The sequence below is a fragment of the Triturus cristatus genome, chromosome 4_1 (genome assembly GCF_964204655.1).
Source record: "Triturus cristatus chromosome 4_1, aTriCri1.1, whole genome shotgun sequence".
Lineage (NCBI taxonomy): Eukaryota > Metazoa > Chordata > Amphibia > Caudata > Salamandridae > Triturus > Triturus cristatus.
Window position 1 is genome coordinate 302,074,798 of NC_140585.1, and position 15,478 is coordinate 302,090,275.

The following is a 15,478-nucleotide window of genomic DNA, read 5'->3' on the forward strand; positions in this document are numbered from 1 at the left end:
GCCATACACTTCTGGATTGCATTAAATAGAGCCGTTAGGTAAGGAGCCCAAACCTTAGGTTGATGTTTAAAAAGGTCACCAGGCAGTTTATCCAGGCCAGGCGCCTTGCCGGCTGGGAGGTTAGATAATATGGCAAGGACCTCATGGTCCCCAAACTCGTCCTGATCTAAATCGAAAGTACAGATAGGCAGTACTAGCCCCTGCTCTGGATCATAAGTAGAATGATCACTTCCATAGAGGGAGAAGTGGTCTTCCCAGACATTAGTGGCAATGTTAGGTGTGAATACCGATAGAGGATCAGACGACCCTGTATTAACAATTTGCCAAAACTTCCGGGGGTCTTTTATTTTTAATGCAAGGGTTAAATTAGCCCAATTATCACTATCCCACTCCATCTTGGCATGATAGATTAATTGCTTATATTCTAATCGTTTTTGCCTTATGAGCGCCTTATTGCTGTTAAGCTTCACAGCCTTGAGAAGTTCTGTTTTTGACTTCCTACAGGCGGCATTATACCAAGTAGGTCTAATGCCGCCCCTTCTCTCAATAGGCGCTATAGGATTGAGAATATTTGCCAGTATAAGAGTTAACTCGTAATTTAAATCCTCTAATTTTTTGTAAATATCGGGAGTGGGGCACTGAAGTGGTAAGGAAGCAGTAGCTTCCAATACCGGAATTACCTGCTCATACAGTTCTGCCAGTGCCGCTGGATGAGTCACTAATTTGTCCCACCTGACCCTGCGCCTATTACAGGACAAATGGCACCTAGTATCCGGGTCATCGTTTGAGTTAGATGAGCCTTCGGAGTTACCCAAGAATAGGAGCTCTAGAATCAATGGATTATGATCACTGTCTACCCTTGATTCTATCCTAAAATCAATGACCTTGTACCATGCGCAACTTTCAACAAATATATAATCCAAGCGTGACTCTTGCCCCGACTTGTTGAAGGTGCACTTTGAGGGGACGTCTGATTTAGAACGGCCGTTGCATGCCCTAATTGAATGCTTTAAAGTTAGGGCCATAATTTGGATAGCCAAGGGCGACCATGATCTAGGTGAAGGGCCCACGACTGGGGGAATTCTCCAGTACTCATCCTCCTCCAGGATACCATTATCCGTCAGACCCACAAGTGGCTCGCAGTGGCAATTAAAATCTCCCCCTATCAAGAGAGTGTTGTGCTGAGCAATCGTATTTAAAAATATAGAGAGCTCTTCAATAGTGCTGGCCTCCGATGTAATGTTCACAGGTCTTGAGTACACGTTAATCAAGACAAGCCTGGAATTGTTCGGCCATTCCAAAATCACACACTGAAGATCCTCTGATGTCGTATTCAGCACCCTGGCTTGACAACCCAAATGAGTGCGGATCCAAATTATTAAGCCCCCAGACGGTCTACCCTTCCCCCCCACCTTGCCGGGACAGAGAATGAAGCAAAACCGCTCCGATGATATTCCTCCCTAGCCCAGGTTTCCTGAAAGAGGCATATATCATTCCTATCTATGAATGAGCCCCATTCTGGGCACATTATTTTATTACCTATTCCTGCCAAATTCCACGACAAAATTGTCAATGGGGCAGGAGTCGGTATAGGTTTCAGAGTTGATTCAGCGTTACCCTCATCGGTCGATGTACTCTCCGACATTCGACCAATCGCTGTGGTTACACTCTGGTCTTCGAGGATGATGGTGCTAAAGGAGGCCCCTGTCTGGGCTCTTTGAATACTGTCTGTTCCCCCTTGTCCACCCACGTCCATACATGGAGTTAGTCGATCATGCTGGACAAGTTTGTAAATGCTGATATCACTTGGCCTCAAGTACCTCCGTGGATTTAGGTCACTGGGTAGTCAGTCCACCTCTTCCAGACAACTAAACCGATTGTGATCCCGATAGTGCAGTACCCTATTAACAGGGTGAGGCTTATTCCTGTTCCCTGTAGAATGACTTCTGCGGCCCACCCTTGTCCATCCCGCTTCCACTCCCAAGTCAGAACATCTAGCAAGGGGTGGATAAAAGAAGGACAATGGAAGGGTCCGAATTAAGGACTCCTCCCCAGAAAGCGAGCTACTAAGAATATGGGAAACTATCTTTGGGTCCCTAAAATTGACCACTATACAATCACGACTAATATTTTTCTTAGTTGATCCCAACCATGAGACTCTTCTGACCATCAACATTTCACTAAAAATATGTGGGGGAAGAGGTCTATGCTTGTTTAGACAGCTTGATACTTTATTTTTTAGTGAGACAAATGACTCAGCTCTTGTATTTGTGAGTTCGGGGACTCCTACTAGGACCACTACCAAAGGAGCAGCTTCCGGGGGTAGATTTACTATCATCTCCTTTCCCAATCCATTACCCTCCATTTTTTCATGCTCAATATTTAAAGTAGACTTTGTTGCTGATACCCCGTAACAGGAGGGAAGAGCAGAGTGAATATTCCTATTTGGAATATTCTGTGGTTGAGAAGAGGAATTTGCCAGAACTGGAGGAATTGTTGAAGTATAAGAATTGGCTAGGTGTACACTTCTTACATTAGCATCCCTTCTCCTTTCAGTAATTTCCATAGTTTGTGGGTAATCAGTCCTAGGCCCAATGGCCCTTTCTATGTTTGCCAACCTGGTATCAATGTTATCTAGTCTAGCAGTTAGAGGGTTCAAAAAAGATTTCAAAATACTTCCAATATCAGGAATTTGAGAGTCTACCCTTGCTTGCATATTATCAGTAATAGTTGCGGTGGGAGGGTGTATTACAGGAGTACTTTGGTCAGGAAGATTAGTGGGAGGATGTAGTACAAAAGTGCTCTGATCAGGAAAGTTAATAGGCTCATTGACTACAGGGGGAAACACCTTAGCTTTTGTCCGTCCTTTAGGATTAGTCTGAATTGTGGAGTTAGATAGCCTTGCCTTCTTGCCAACCCCGACCTGTGTCCCTCGCTTCCTTTTTGGCACAGCCCCCTCCCTGTTGCCTCGTAGTTGAGCAGTACTAGCCATAGATCCACTAGCATGCGTCACAGTAACAGTAGGGGGTGGTGCAATGCTGTGAATCATAGGGACCATTATGGAATCTCTATTAGATCCAGGACAGCCCCCAAGATCGGGCATCATAATTGTTTCACAATTGTCGCTATTAGATACAGAATTAGGCAACATGGTACACCTATCAGGCGTTATTACATTACCTATGTGGCCGAGCGACGATCTTTTAGCATTGTCAATACCCTGCGAGAGACGACGTTCCAGAATTGTAATCTCGTTTGATATTAGAGAATTAGCTCTAAGCAAAAAACAGTCCAAAGTACCCGCCATAATTGTACTAGACGACTGTGCTTTACTTCTTGTCTCCCTGGCCGCCATTGTTTAAAAGAGGCGGCAGGAGTATGACCCTGGAATATCAAGAAGCTAGAAGAGTTCAACAGTACCTTATTCAGGACAAAACCAAGAGGAATGGCCCGGTCCGGTCTTACACGGTCTGTAACGGGCTAGAACGGGCCTGCCCTTGGCCAGGGCGCGGCCCGCGCGCGTCCCGCGCAGCGTTGATTTCAGGCGCTTTTGAGCGCGTGTCTGGCCAGGAAACCTCCCTCCTGGGAGCGTTGCAGCCTGGACTCTGTAGTGCTCAAAGATGCTGGTGCAAAGAGCGCAACCCGCGCGGCGTTGATTTCAGGCGCTTTTGTGCGTGTGTCTGGCCAGGAAATTTATCATTAACTTAATCAGGAGGTGTGCCAAAAAGAGAACACTTCTCCCATAAAATATAAGTGTCACTCTGGCTATCAGTAAAATGGTGTTCAAAATTTAAGGTGCTTACTTTAATGTGGCCATTTAGGGTAGTGCCTCTAGATATGTTAAATAAGCGTATATCTAACACATGTTGAAACATATTTTGTGTGGTCAGCTAAGCATTGGTGGCATTGCTTTTCATGTAGGTGATGTAGTCAATCCATGTCTGTGCAGCAGCTTGTTATCGATAAACATCAGATTTAAAATTCTTTTTGCTAATTTTATTTAAATCGGGCCACAAACTATGCTCATATCGTTAAGTCATGTTGAGTTTTTTGCACATCATAGAAAAGGTGAAGCATTGATTAGGTAGCAAGGAAAAGGCCTTACAGGAGAATACACAAACACTTCAAAACACTCAATACTAAAGCATAATGGAGTAGCAGGTTAGAAATAAGTGAAGGACAAGATGTGAATTAAATGCTTGAGCCAAATTTACAAAATCACTCTGAATGCCTCCATTCTTTTTACCCCAAATACTGGGATTAGGGATACCAGCAAGGTCTGCAATACCAGGCACAGCAAGGCAGGTATTCCATCACATTAGTTGTTCTCTAACAACAGGTGGAAACACTTGTTTAGGATCAAAACTCTAAAGAGAACTTCCAGTAAAACAGGACAAGGAAGAGTGACAATGTAGAAATAAATGCTACATATACAAAATAAGTGCTAAAATCAAACTTTTAAACAGGTGTGTTTAGGTATTTAGGTGACGTTCTGATTGTACCTCAGACAAACAAGGTCTGGACCCGAGGCTGCGGCTGCGGCTGGACATTGCTTGGGGCAATTCTGAGTAATAAGTTTCCACCACCAACACAATATCTGGAGGACCACTAAAGGTAAATAAAGTAGGTACGACCTGATGACCATATATGGGGGTGTCTTTGAATTCACGTTGGGTCAGTATAATGTGCTTAAATACAGGCACAGGAAGTCATGGAGATAGTGAACTAAATGGTCTGAACAGATAAAAGATTGCTCCAACCATCAAATACTCTGTTCCAACGAACAAGTAGATCACCCTAAAGAAGGCTTCCTGGACTCCTTAAAAGCAGCACAACTCCAAGGCCCTAGAACTCAGGCTCTGAACTTTCAGGAGCTCTGCACATAGACGAAGAGGTGCTGGCCTGGGACAGAAAGAGGTAGATCTGGACCACTCAGTGCCAGCAGATGTAGTATAACCGTCATGATCAGAGTGGCCCTATTCCTAATAATGAACCGTGGAGACCTTTTCTTGAAAGGTGCAACAAATAGCCATGTATAACAGCCTGGCCATCTGTGGGGTTTCTGTTCCAGCCCTATTGATCACAACCCCTTGGACAACTGGGTGTTATAATCTACTTGTTGGTTAATGCATCCTCCCTAGTCTTGTTCTCTACCTTGCTGCTCAGCCAATGGTGATGTCATTTGGAATGTTGAGTGTGTTTGTGTTTGAGGAGAAATCAGTCGGAGCGGATGGGCTGAGCAGCAAGGAGGCTGCTCCTGGTGGGGCATAATATGGATCTTACTGCCATCCTGTAATTTATATTTGAACCTGTAACCTGATGAATAAACCAATAACTTGTATTCTACACAACCTGTGTACGTGACATCTTTGTATTTAAAACTGGGGTCTCTTCTTTCTGTAAATGGCCGGCACCTCCATTAGGCAGAGATTCTCCGTTACTGACTGCCTCGGCGGCCAATAGTAAAAATACAGACTTTTTCAGGTTTTGATAATTCTTCTGGAAATAGATACACTGTTATACATGAAGGTTAAAGGACACAGACAGTTCAAAAGCTAAGCAACATGCGTACCAATGCCACGAGACGACGAGAAAGCGTTCACCGCTCTTCTTGGGGCACAGAGATGCAGGCCGGTTACAGCGCTTCCCGTGAAAGGCAAAACACTTATTTCTTCTCTGGTGCCCAACAGGAAAAGACCTGCACCTCTAGAGAAAGTACTCCGAAATCTGCACATAAAAAGTAACAAACTCTTTTTAAAAGGTTTGTCCATGGTCATGTCCTCTTAGTGTCTTTTCCTGCTCTGCACCTTCTCAGCTGCAGTGTGCCCCTCCTCTGTATCTCCCTTCCTCAATTGGGCCAGCTGGAGGAACTTCTGAGTTATAAGGTGAGGAAAAGAAAAGGTCTCAGGCGAAAACATGGGTGTAAGATGTTGAGTTCAATAAAAGTTTTGTAACTGAAGAAAGGTACTGTCATCATAGGTAGACTAGGAGGCAGGGATGTAATTAGGTAGATTTATTGTTCAAGTAAGTTGGTACAAGGTGCCCCACTGGGAGCAGCATCCTGCTGCTCAGCCCCACTCAATCTAACTGATCCCTCATTCAAAGCATGCACACACACCCAACATTCTATGACATTATACTCATGCAGGCTGAGCAGCCAGGACTAGTAAGTATAGGATGTAACATATCTCCTTCCTTTAGAAACAATTAAAACAACAAAAAGCAAATGGAAGGAACAATATCACATTTCGTCACTAGGAAATAAAATCGATTGGATCACGAAAATCACTTTAGATAAGTAAATACATACCTAGATCACAACATCAATCAATTAGCCTTTTAGGATATTAAGATCAACAAGATCAAATAAAATGATATGAGATAAATGATTTCTCTCTAGATCACATAAGAACTTATAGCATAATAATAGTGTTCTTCATATAGAATGGTAATGAAACATGTAAGGTCACATTAAAAATAGCACATGTTTCATGCAGGGTCCAATCAAAACATATGGCAAAAGTTTCAGGGATAATGCACTCAAAAACACTTACCCAGTACACCCTGAAGAACATCACCACACCTATCTCCCTCTGCTAAAGAACATGAAAGAAAAACGTGCACATGTTCCACTAAGGATGTAATAACGCACAATAACTAATGTGCGAGAGAGAACAAAAATGTAATGCACGCCAAACATTACAGTTTAATAGCTAGTGCACTACCAACGCAACATTGACGTGCGAGGCACAAGATAAATAACATAAGGACAACTACAAAACTAATTCTTGACGTGCGAAGCAAAGCACCTACCCAACACAACCCTGACGTGTGAAGGAAATTCCCAATGCAACCATGACGTGTGAGGGACTCCGCCAACGCAACCATGACGTGCGGGGCCAAAACACATTCCTAACACAACCATGACGTGTGAAGGACACTCCCAACGCAACCATGACGTGCGAGGGACACTGTCAACGCAACCTTGACGTGCGAGGCAAAACAAATTCACAACACAACCATGACGTGTGAAGGACGCTCCCAAAGCAACCATGACATGCGAGGCAAAAGCAAAAAAAAAAAATACGCTCCCAACGCAACCATGACGTGCGAGGGACACTGCCAACGCAACCCTGACGTGCGAGGCAAACAAAACAAATACAACACGGGTACACGACCCACCAAACATGCTTAGACAAAACACGGTACATACCCCGAGGCACGTATAGAAAATCTCAGCATGTAAATAACAGAATTGCTAAAATAATACATAAGTACATTCACATTAAATTATGGTTAAAAGGTCTTGCATAACATTACTGCAGAACAACATACATTAACTGTGCAGGTAAACTATGTAAATTTCTTCATGCTTGTTTAGCGGATTTTTTTTTTTTTTTTAAAACAATAAACTAAAACAACCAAAAGTAGTCACCGTTGTCGTCAATTCCAGAGTAGTTTGAACACGATTCCAACTAGTTGGCGAATTTTTCGAATAACGTAGAGGAAGTCGCTGGTCTACAGTTTTCATAAATATGTCATGCACCGATGAAAAACTCAGCTTGCAGAAACAGAAACCTTTTCACAACAACAATCAAAACATGTCTTAGTAAGTTATCCATGAGATGCAACAAGATCATGGGCAATCGCATTTAAAGTTGAAAAACACACAAGGCTGGACTGTGACGACGATGCTTCCAAAACTTTACTGTCCCTTACAACCAAAAAAAAAAACGTGGTTGGCAAAATTTACGTAGATCATAAAGGAATCACTGACTGCAGGCCTCCACAAAATGGCGGCACGTTTCAAACGCAAAGGCGGATGGCTCACGGCACAAACGTGCATTCTCTGTCCCTGCGCAACGATGCAGACGTCACCAAGAGACACTAACGAAGGAGGGACACTGGAGCAAGATGAAGGTGAGTGGCGCGTGCACCGAATCCCACTCGGATTCAAAAGGAAATAGAATCGTTTAACTGCCACAAAGAAAATGTTAAAGCATAGGAAACTTCGTTTAAGGAAAAAATAAACCTACTCGTAATAAACAAGATTTAGGACACAAGCACTCCTTAACTGTTGCTTCCCCACGTTTTCCTCCATATTGCTTGCAGTATTTTGCACAAATCTACACATGTCTCCCACGCAGTAGACTAACATCACAGCCAACTCCACAGCAGAACGCCCAGTTAAAAATGCTCGACGGTCTCTTGATTGCGCTATCGATGCTGTGTAGGAAAACGCTTTCAAATGCTGCTTCTTCTCACTTATCTTACCCACATCTCATATTTCCTCTCCAATTACACGGACATGCCAGCTTACGTGAACTAACATATGGCCCACACTGCACTCCGCTCGACATAGTTTCCTCTATTTCCGATTGCTTTACTTGAAATCTGCTTCCTCCACGGCAGATATGACATGCAGATTAATTGCACCAGGTCAAACCGGCAAAGCTTCACAGGACCCGACTCATGCCCCCGCATTCGGAATGCTTTAAAGTTGTTCTTTCCCGGCTAAAGTGATTGGTCCAACATCCTTGCATTGCTTCAAAACCCTCATTGCCGGTTTGCTATATAATACGACACAATTCATTACATGTCTCCTTTTGACATCTTCTGATGACTTCAGATTGACATACAGCTTAAACCCCCCAATATCTTCTGGTCTTCAGTATGTCGTACGGACATTGTGCCAACTGTCACTACATGTGGATAGTTGAATTAAAATCCCAGAGCAAAAAAAACGCTCATTTCATTCAGGTAGGGTTCAAGCCACTCAAGCCAGATAATGTCTAACGCCAAACACATACCTCTGTGGACTGTCTGTTGGAAAAGACACCGGTGGGGCATCCAAGGCGTTACGCAGACTTAATTTACAGGCTTCTTTTTACACACTGGCCATCTTCTTTTGGTTCCATGTGTAACCATCCTCGTCGCCATTTTTGTAACAGAAGAAAGGTACTGTCATCATAGGTAGACTAGGAGGCAGGAATGTAATTAGGTAGATTTATTGTTCAAGTAAGTTGGTACAAGGTGCCCCACCGGGAGCAGCATCCTGCTGCTCAGCCCCACTCAATCTAACTGATCCCTCATTCAAAGCATGCACACACACACATCATTCTATGACATCATACTCATGCAGGCTAAGCAGCCAGGACTAGTAAGTCTGTAACAAAAAGGTCAGACGTGAAGTAGATTTGACCTCCTTTATTGCAATAGCACCAACACAACATAAGTATGTGTACACTGTAGGATAGCACAGGACAGAGGCACACTTGTATATGAGTTAGGCTGGGTAAATGCAGTGTTCCTTCCTGCAAAAAATATAAGTAATGAAGCATTATTTTCCCCTCTTAAATGGCACACATGTATTCTGTGTTGTTAATCTTTCCTTTGTGCTGCCGCTATACCACAGGATCCCTCCTACAAACATTGATTTACTGATGCCATTAATGGCCCGATCAGGAGTGCCCCAAAGTATATTACCGGAAACGGGGATTACAAATAGGACCCTGAGTGTCCACTGAGTGAGAAATGAGAAATCAGTAAATATGACTGCCTCCATAAGTTTTCCCTTTTCCCTGGGGTTTCACCCGGAGATTTCAGTGCATGTTTAAAGCGCCCACTCAGTAAACCTTTTTGTTTCCGAGAAGACAAACTCCCAGACCATGATTTTATTTTTTCATGATAAAAAGTAAACAGCCCCAACGTGCTGGCTGCTTTGTTGTAATTTAATATTTAAGTGGCCGGCAAAATATGTGTCGGTAGTTGCACCCTTAATAGAGCAGCGCATGTCACCGGGACACAGTAAGCAGTTCTGTGGGTGGGCTCCGGGGTTTCTACCGGCTGGGCCTCTACTGAGGGTAATCTGACTTTTACCATATCCTGAATAGAGCAATGAAACAGCAGGATTGGTGGTGCTGGAGGAACAGTCCATCCACTTCTCCAAGCTCTAAATAAGTCCCTCTGTCATGTGAATTTGTGGTGTATTTGGTACAGTTTGTTATGCTGCAAAAAGACTCAGTGCTCCTGCGGCTTGTAACCATTGTGAAAGGCCTTTGGTAGTGCACGCTGCATGTCCAGCAGATACATCTGAACTTCTGCGCTGAATCCTGAGATCCTCAGCCAGGCGTGATCTTCCCTGTAGCAGAGTGCGACTGATCTACATAGAAGCAGCATCCAGAGGTAAACTGCATTACGCCATTGAGATGGTCTTTACATTCTGCATTGTCTCCCCTACTTGTTTCTTGATTCTGGAAGATGCCATGTGAAGCACCACTATGTCAAGCCATTGCAGCCGCTTAGGGTACCTGTAGTAACCTTCAACATGCAGTTGGTTATTTCTTATATCTTCTTTTATTCAAGGTATGCATAGAAGTACAAAGGGTGCTGCTACCTACACGAAGACTTCAACCACCACTGTGTCCCCAAGGTTCTATTTCCAACACTCTAACTGATGTAATACATTCTATACTTACAATTCTAACATTTACTACACAGTAAGCACATAAGTATATTACTACACATCTCCCCTCCTAAACATTTGAACTACAACAAAAAAAAACTATTCATATATATATATATATATATATCTCCCCCTTCTTTTTTTTAAATAACCCTGTAAGAAACAATCATATTAAATACATATTCTTATTCACTAACAAAACCTTGTAAAAATGTAGGTGCAACAATCTTTCTACCACACCTGGTGGACACAGGATGAATCCCATTTCCACTATCTGATAACACTGTGGACCCTGGAGATGTGGATTCATGCGTGTTAGGACTCACTAAGCTATTCAAGTCCAATTCAGTATTGCCAGATTCTCTTTCTCCATTATCATTCCTATTAATGCTAGTCTCAACACCAGATTCCATTCCTCCATTGTCCTTCCCGTGGATGCTAGTATCAACACCCGCTAAAGGACTCAACCACCAGAAATTAAGACCCATGTTTTCTTTGTTGGAATTATTTTCTGAGTCAAGAAGTCTGGCCAATGCAATACGACTCATATGATGAACTGTCCCATCATCTAACATCACCGTATTCCTCATCACCTTGGTGACAGTCCTTGGATTAGAAAAACGTGATTGTAGTTTTCCAACTTTTTTTGAACTTTTAACCCTTACTAATTGACCAACTTTTACATCAACATTTTTAGTACCATGTCTAATGTCAAAATACATTTTATTCTTATTTTGTGATTTGTACATTTTTTCGCTAACTTTTGTACAATCCCACGTGTATTTTTCACTTCTGCCCATCCACACTGGATTAATTTTACAATAAGGAAACCTGCCTCTCATTAATCCAAATGGGCTTTCCCCACAAGTGTCATGCACTGTTATTCTGTAAGACCATAACATTTTATCCAGTTCAGCATACCAGTCTTTCCTCCCTTTGTTGGCCAATTGTAAAGTTCCCTTTATGACTCTATTCACTCTCTCGACCACAGAATTACCTTTTGGATGGTACAAGGCAGTGAACATTTGTCTAATGCCAGTTGTTTCCATAAATTTTTTCATGATATCTGATTTAAATTGCACTCCATTATCTGTTAAAAGAGATGACGGCAAACCCTCTCTAAGAAAGCATTCATCCAAAAATTTGATTACAATTTCCGTATTGACTCTTTCAACCACTTTCAATTCAATCCACCTTGAAAACAAATCCACTAACACTACAACATATTTAGTAGTACCATCTTGCCACATTACGGGTCCCATAATATCTAAAGCTAATTCTTCCCATGGTAATCTAGGACATCCTAATGAAGACATGGGGGGATTGAGGGTTTTTTGACTTTTGTCTGCACCTTCACAATCAACGCACTCACGAATACATCTCTCTATTTCCAGATTGATTCCAGGCCACCAATATAAAGCTTTAATATTTCTTTTTGTTCTTGAAATCCCCGGATGAATCTTATGACCAATGTTAATGATTTTTGTACGAATAGTTTTTGGTGGAATGATTTTTCACCTCGACATACAAAACCATCGTCCATACTCAATTCATTTCTAATTTCCCAAAAGGGTCTAATCTGTGGATCAGATTTGGCATGTATGTCCCAACCGTTAGTAATTTTGTCCACAACACTCTTTAGGACCAGATCATTTCTAAATTCTGATTCCCATTCATCCTTAGATACATTACTGGGCTCAGAAAACACTCCAGCAACACAACATTCATTCCATGGGCTTTGATCAATTTCCTTCAAAGGTAATGAAAGTCTACTTAAAAAATCTGCAGTGACATTTTTGGCTCCTGGAACATACTGTACTTCATACACAAAATCTTGAAGTCCCATAGATAATCTTGCAATTCTTGCAGAGGCTCTGGATAACCCCTCTGTTGTTAATACCTTGGTTAATGGTTTATGATCAGATCGGAGGGTAAATTTTTTTCCGCAGATAAATTTCCTAAAGTGTTCCATCGCCCATACACAAGCCAAAGTCTCACGTTCGATGACAGAAAATTTTTCTTCACACGGAGACAAGGAACGTGAAGCAAAGGCTATGACAACCTCTTTACCTTGGGCAGATACTTGTGATAGTACACTACCTAAACCAGTGCCGCTACCATCCGTGGTAAGATAGGTGTCAGCTGACGGGTCAAACCCTTGCAATGTAGGAGCATTAGCAATACCCGACTTTATTTCTTGAAAAGCTTTTTTGCACACATCACTCCAAACAAAAGGTGTTTTATTTTTTATTAATATGCGCATATCATACGTTCTCTGCGAGAACTGATTGACGAACTTTAAATAAAATTCAGCCAATCCAAGAAAGGATCTGAGTTCATCCTTAGATTTGGGCTCCGGAGCATTAATAATTGCATCAACTAATTTATTTTTTGGTTTGATACCCAATTCACTAATTTCATGTCCTAAGTATGTAACTGACCTCTCTGCAAATTTACATTTGTTCAACTCTGCTGCTAATCCATTACTCTGTAAGATTTTAAGGACTTCCCTGAGAATAGAATCATGATGTGCTCTGCTTTTTCCCATCACTAAAATGTCATCTTGGAAGAAAATGACTTCAGGCATATGTCCGAATAGTCTAGACATTAATCTTTGGAATACTGCCGCGACTGATGCCAAATCAAATGACATGCGTTTGAATCTAAAACACCCAAAAGGCGTGCAAAATGTTGTTAAATGTCTGCTATCAGGATCAAGAACTACTTGATGGTACGCAGCCGATAAGTCCAACGTGGAAAACCACTTGGCTCCTCTTGTCAATGACAACATTTCATCTATCCTAGGGAGTGGGTACTGGTCAATAAGTATTTGATTGTTCAAATATCTTAAATCCACACATAACCGAGCCTTTCCATTGGCCTTGCGTGCTACGACCAATGGAGAAACCCATTCAGCTGCTTCCACTGTCTCAATAATATTTGACCCTAACAATTTTTCCAATTCTGACTTAACTTCATCTCTAACAATAAATGGTATGTTACGTGCTTTATGTATCTTTGGTATGGCACCCTCTTTGAGCCGAATCTGGTGAGTGAAACCTTTAAGTTTACCTATTTGCCCAGAAAAGATGGAAGAAAATTCGTCAAGAACCCATTTTTTAGTGTTCTCCCCTTCACAAGAGACTAACACTTGCTCCTTGCTATTGGGGTCTAGAATGATATCCACGTTTTTCTGGTCTTTCCAACCCAGAACTGAAGGCCCATCCTTAGCAACATAGAGTTTTCCAGTCGCATGTCTGCCTTTAAATCTGAACACTAATAACCGGAATCCTTGGATATCAATTCTTTCTCCGGTAAAGCTCTCAGGAGCAATATCAGGTGGTTCCAACCAACTACCAATTTGTGATATAAAATGTTCTTCCCATACCTGTTGAGCAATAATAGTGTAAGGTGACCCAGAGTTAGCTGCCAATTGAATAGACACTCCACCCAAAGAAACTTTACATAACGGTTTTGAAGAAGAAAAATCTGAAATATTTAAAACCACCTTCTTCTTCATGGTGATATGGTTTTGTATGTTTTCATCACTTGAAGATGAAGTATCGTCACATTCAGTCTCCTGCACACACGCCACTTTACCTTTATTACCCTTATATGCTTTCCTTCTGCATACTTTTGCAAAGTGTCCTACTATGCCACATACTAAACATTTAGTAGATCTTGCAGGACACTTTTGAAAGTTAGCTGGATGTGAATGACTACCGCATCTGTAACATAATAAATCAGCATTTTTTTAAAATTCATTTCCTTTCTTGCTGTTACCTGTTTTACACTCCTTATCACTCTTGTGACTAACTTTACCGTCAGAAATTTTGTTCACAACTTCACCCTATTTTTTTTCATTAGCTAACGATGCTTTAGCACACCGTTCTGTTAGCTCAGCTTTTTTTACCATGGCAATAATTTATTTTAATGATCCTTCACCTTCTACCCATAATTTGTCTTGTATCGCTGTGTTTTTTGTATACATGACAATCTGATCACGAATGAGTTCGTCATAAAGTTGTGCGAATCTGCACTTGATCGAAACTTTCTTTAACGCCGCTACATAGTCTTCTATACTTTTGTGTTTGTCTTGTTTCCTTTGAAAGAAAGAATGCCTTGTAACAGCGATGCACACACTTGGCGAGAAATAATCATCCAGATCTAAAATAGCTGCTTTGAAAACATCTATGTCTCCTCCAATCCTGTCCTGCTTTTGCAATTGGTCATACACTCGAAGACCCTCTGGTCCCAAACCTAGCATGAGGATTCTTTTTTTCCTTTCCGGTGAAAATGTACTATTTAGTTCTTCCAGGTTGCAATATAATTAATAAAGTACTCTTTCCAGTCACTCCAGGCAACAGGTGGCTCACCTGGGACAGATAAAAATTCTCTTGGTGGATTAATGTGCATTGCATGGATGGAGGTTTCTCCAGGAGTAGCACTTGAACTTGTGGTAGGCATATGGACGTAGTATTTAACCACAGCACTCAAAAACAACAATTTGTAAGGCAAATCTGTGTGAACTTAAACGTCTCTCAGCTCTTGACAAGAATAATAATACTTGTCAAAAATTGTAAATATTGTATTACATGTAGAGTGCAACACCCTTGTAGAAAGTAATAGTAATAGGAAGAAAAAACAAATTACTATACCGTAAGGATTAACCTTTTAAATTGCTCCGGTTATAATGTTTGTGCCTCAAATGCGTGAATTTATTCCCGATCACATCGATGTGTAAACACTTCCTTTACTAAGATGGCCACCGAGCGTGACCTTTGCGCACCCTGACGTGGTTTGATGCTTCCACGTACCGTCAGGACAACGCGTCGCATCACGTTGCAACCTTGGCAATGAAGCAACACACAATGGACGATACGCGGGAGCACTCGAACGCGTCTTTTGAAATGGCGCGCTGAGACCGGTAACCGCCGTTGAATCTATGCGGTAAGAATGCCCTACTCGTAAAAAGGATGCCCAAATATACTTGCTTTGTAATCCGCAGGGTTA

The 15,478-nt window shown here is 41.9% G+C and overlaps 1 protein-coding gene across 2 annotated transcripts in view; it reads right to left on the reverse strand.

The window, feature by feature from the left end:
* The window catches only part of LOC146854820 (adenosine deaminase 2-like), a 511,041-nt gene that overhangs the window by 184,130 nt on the left and 311,433 nt on the right, over positions 1-15,478 (reverse strand). The gene's annotated exons all lie outside the window — the stretch shown is intronic.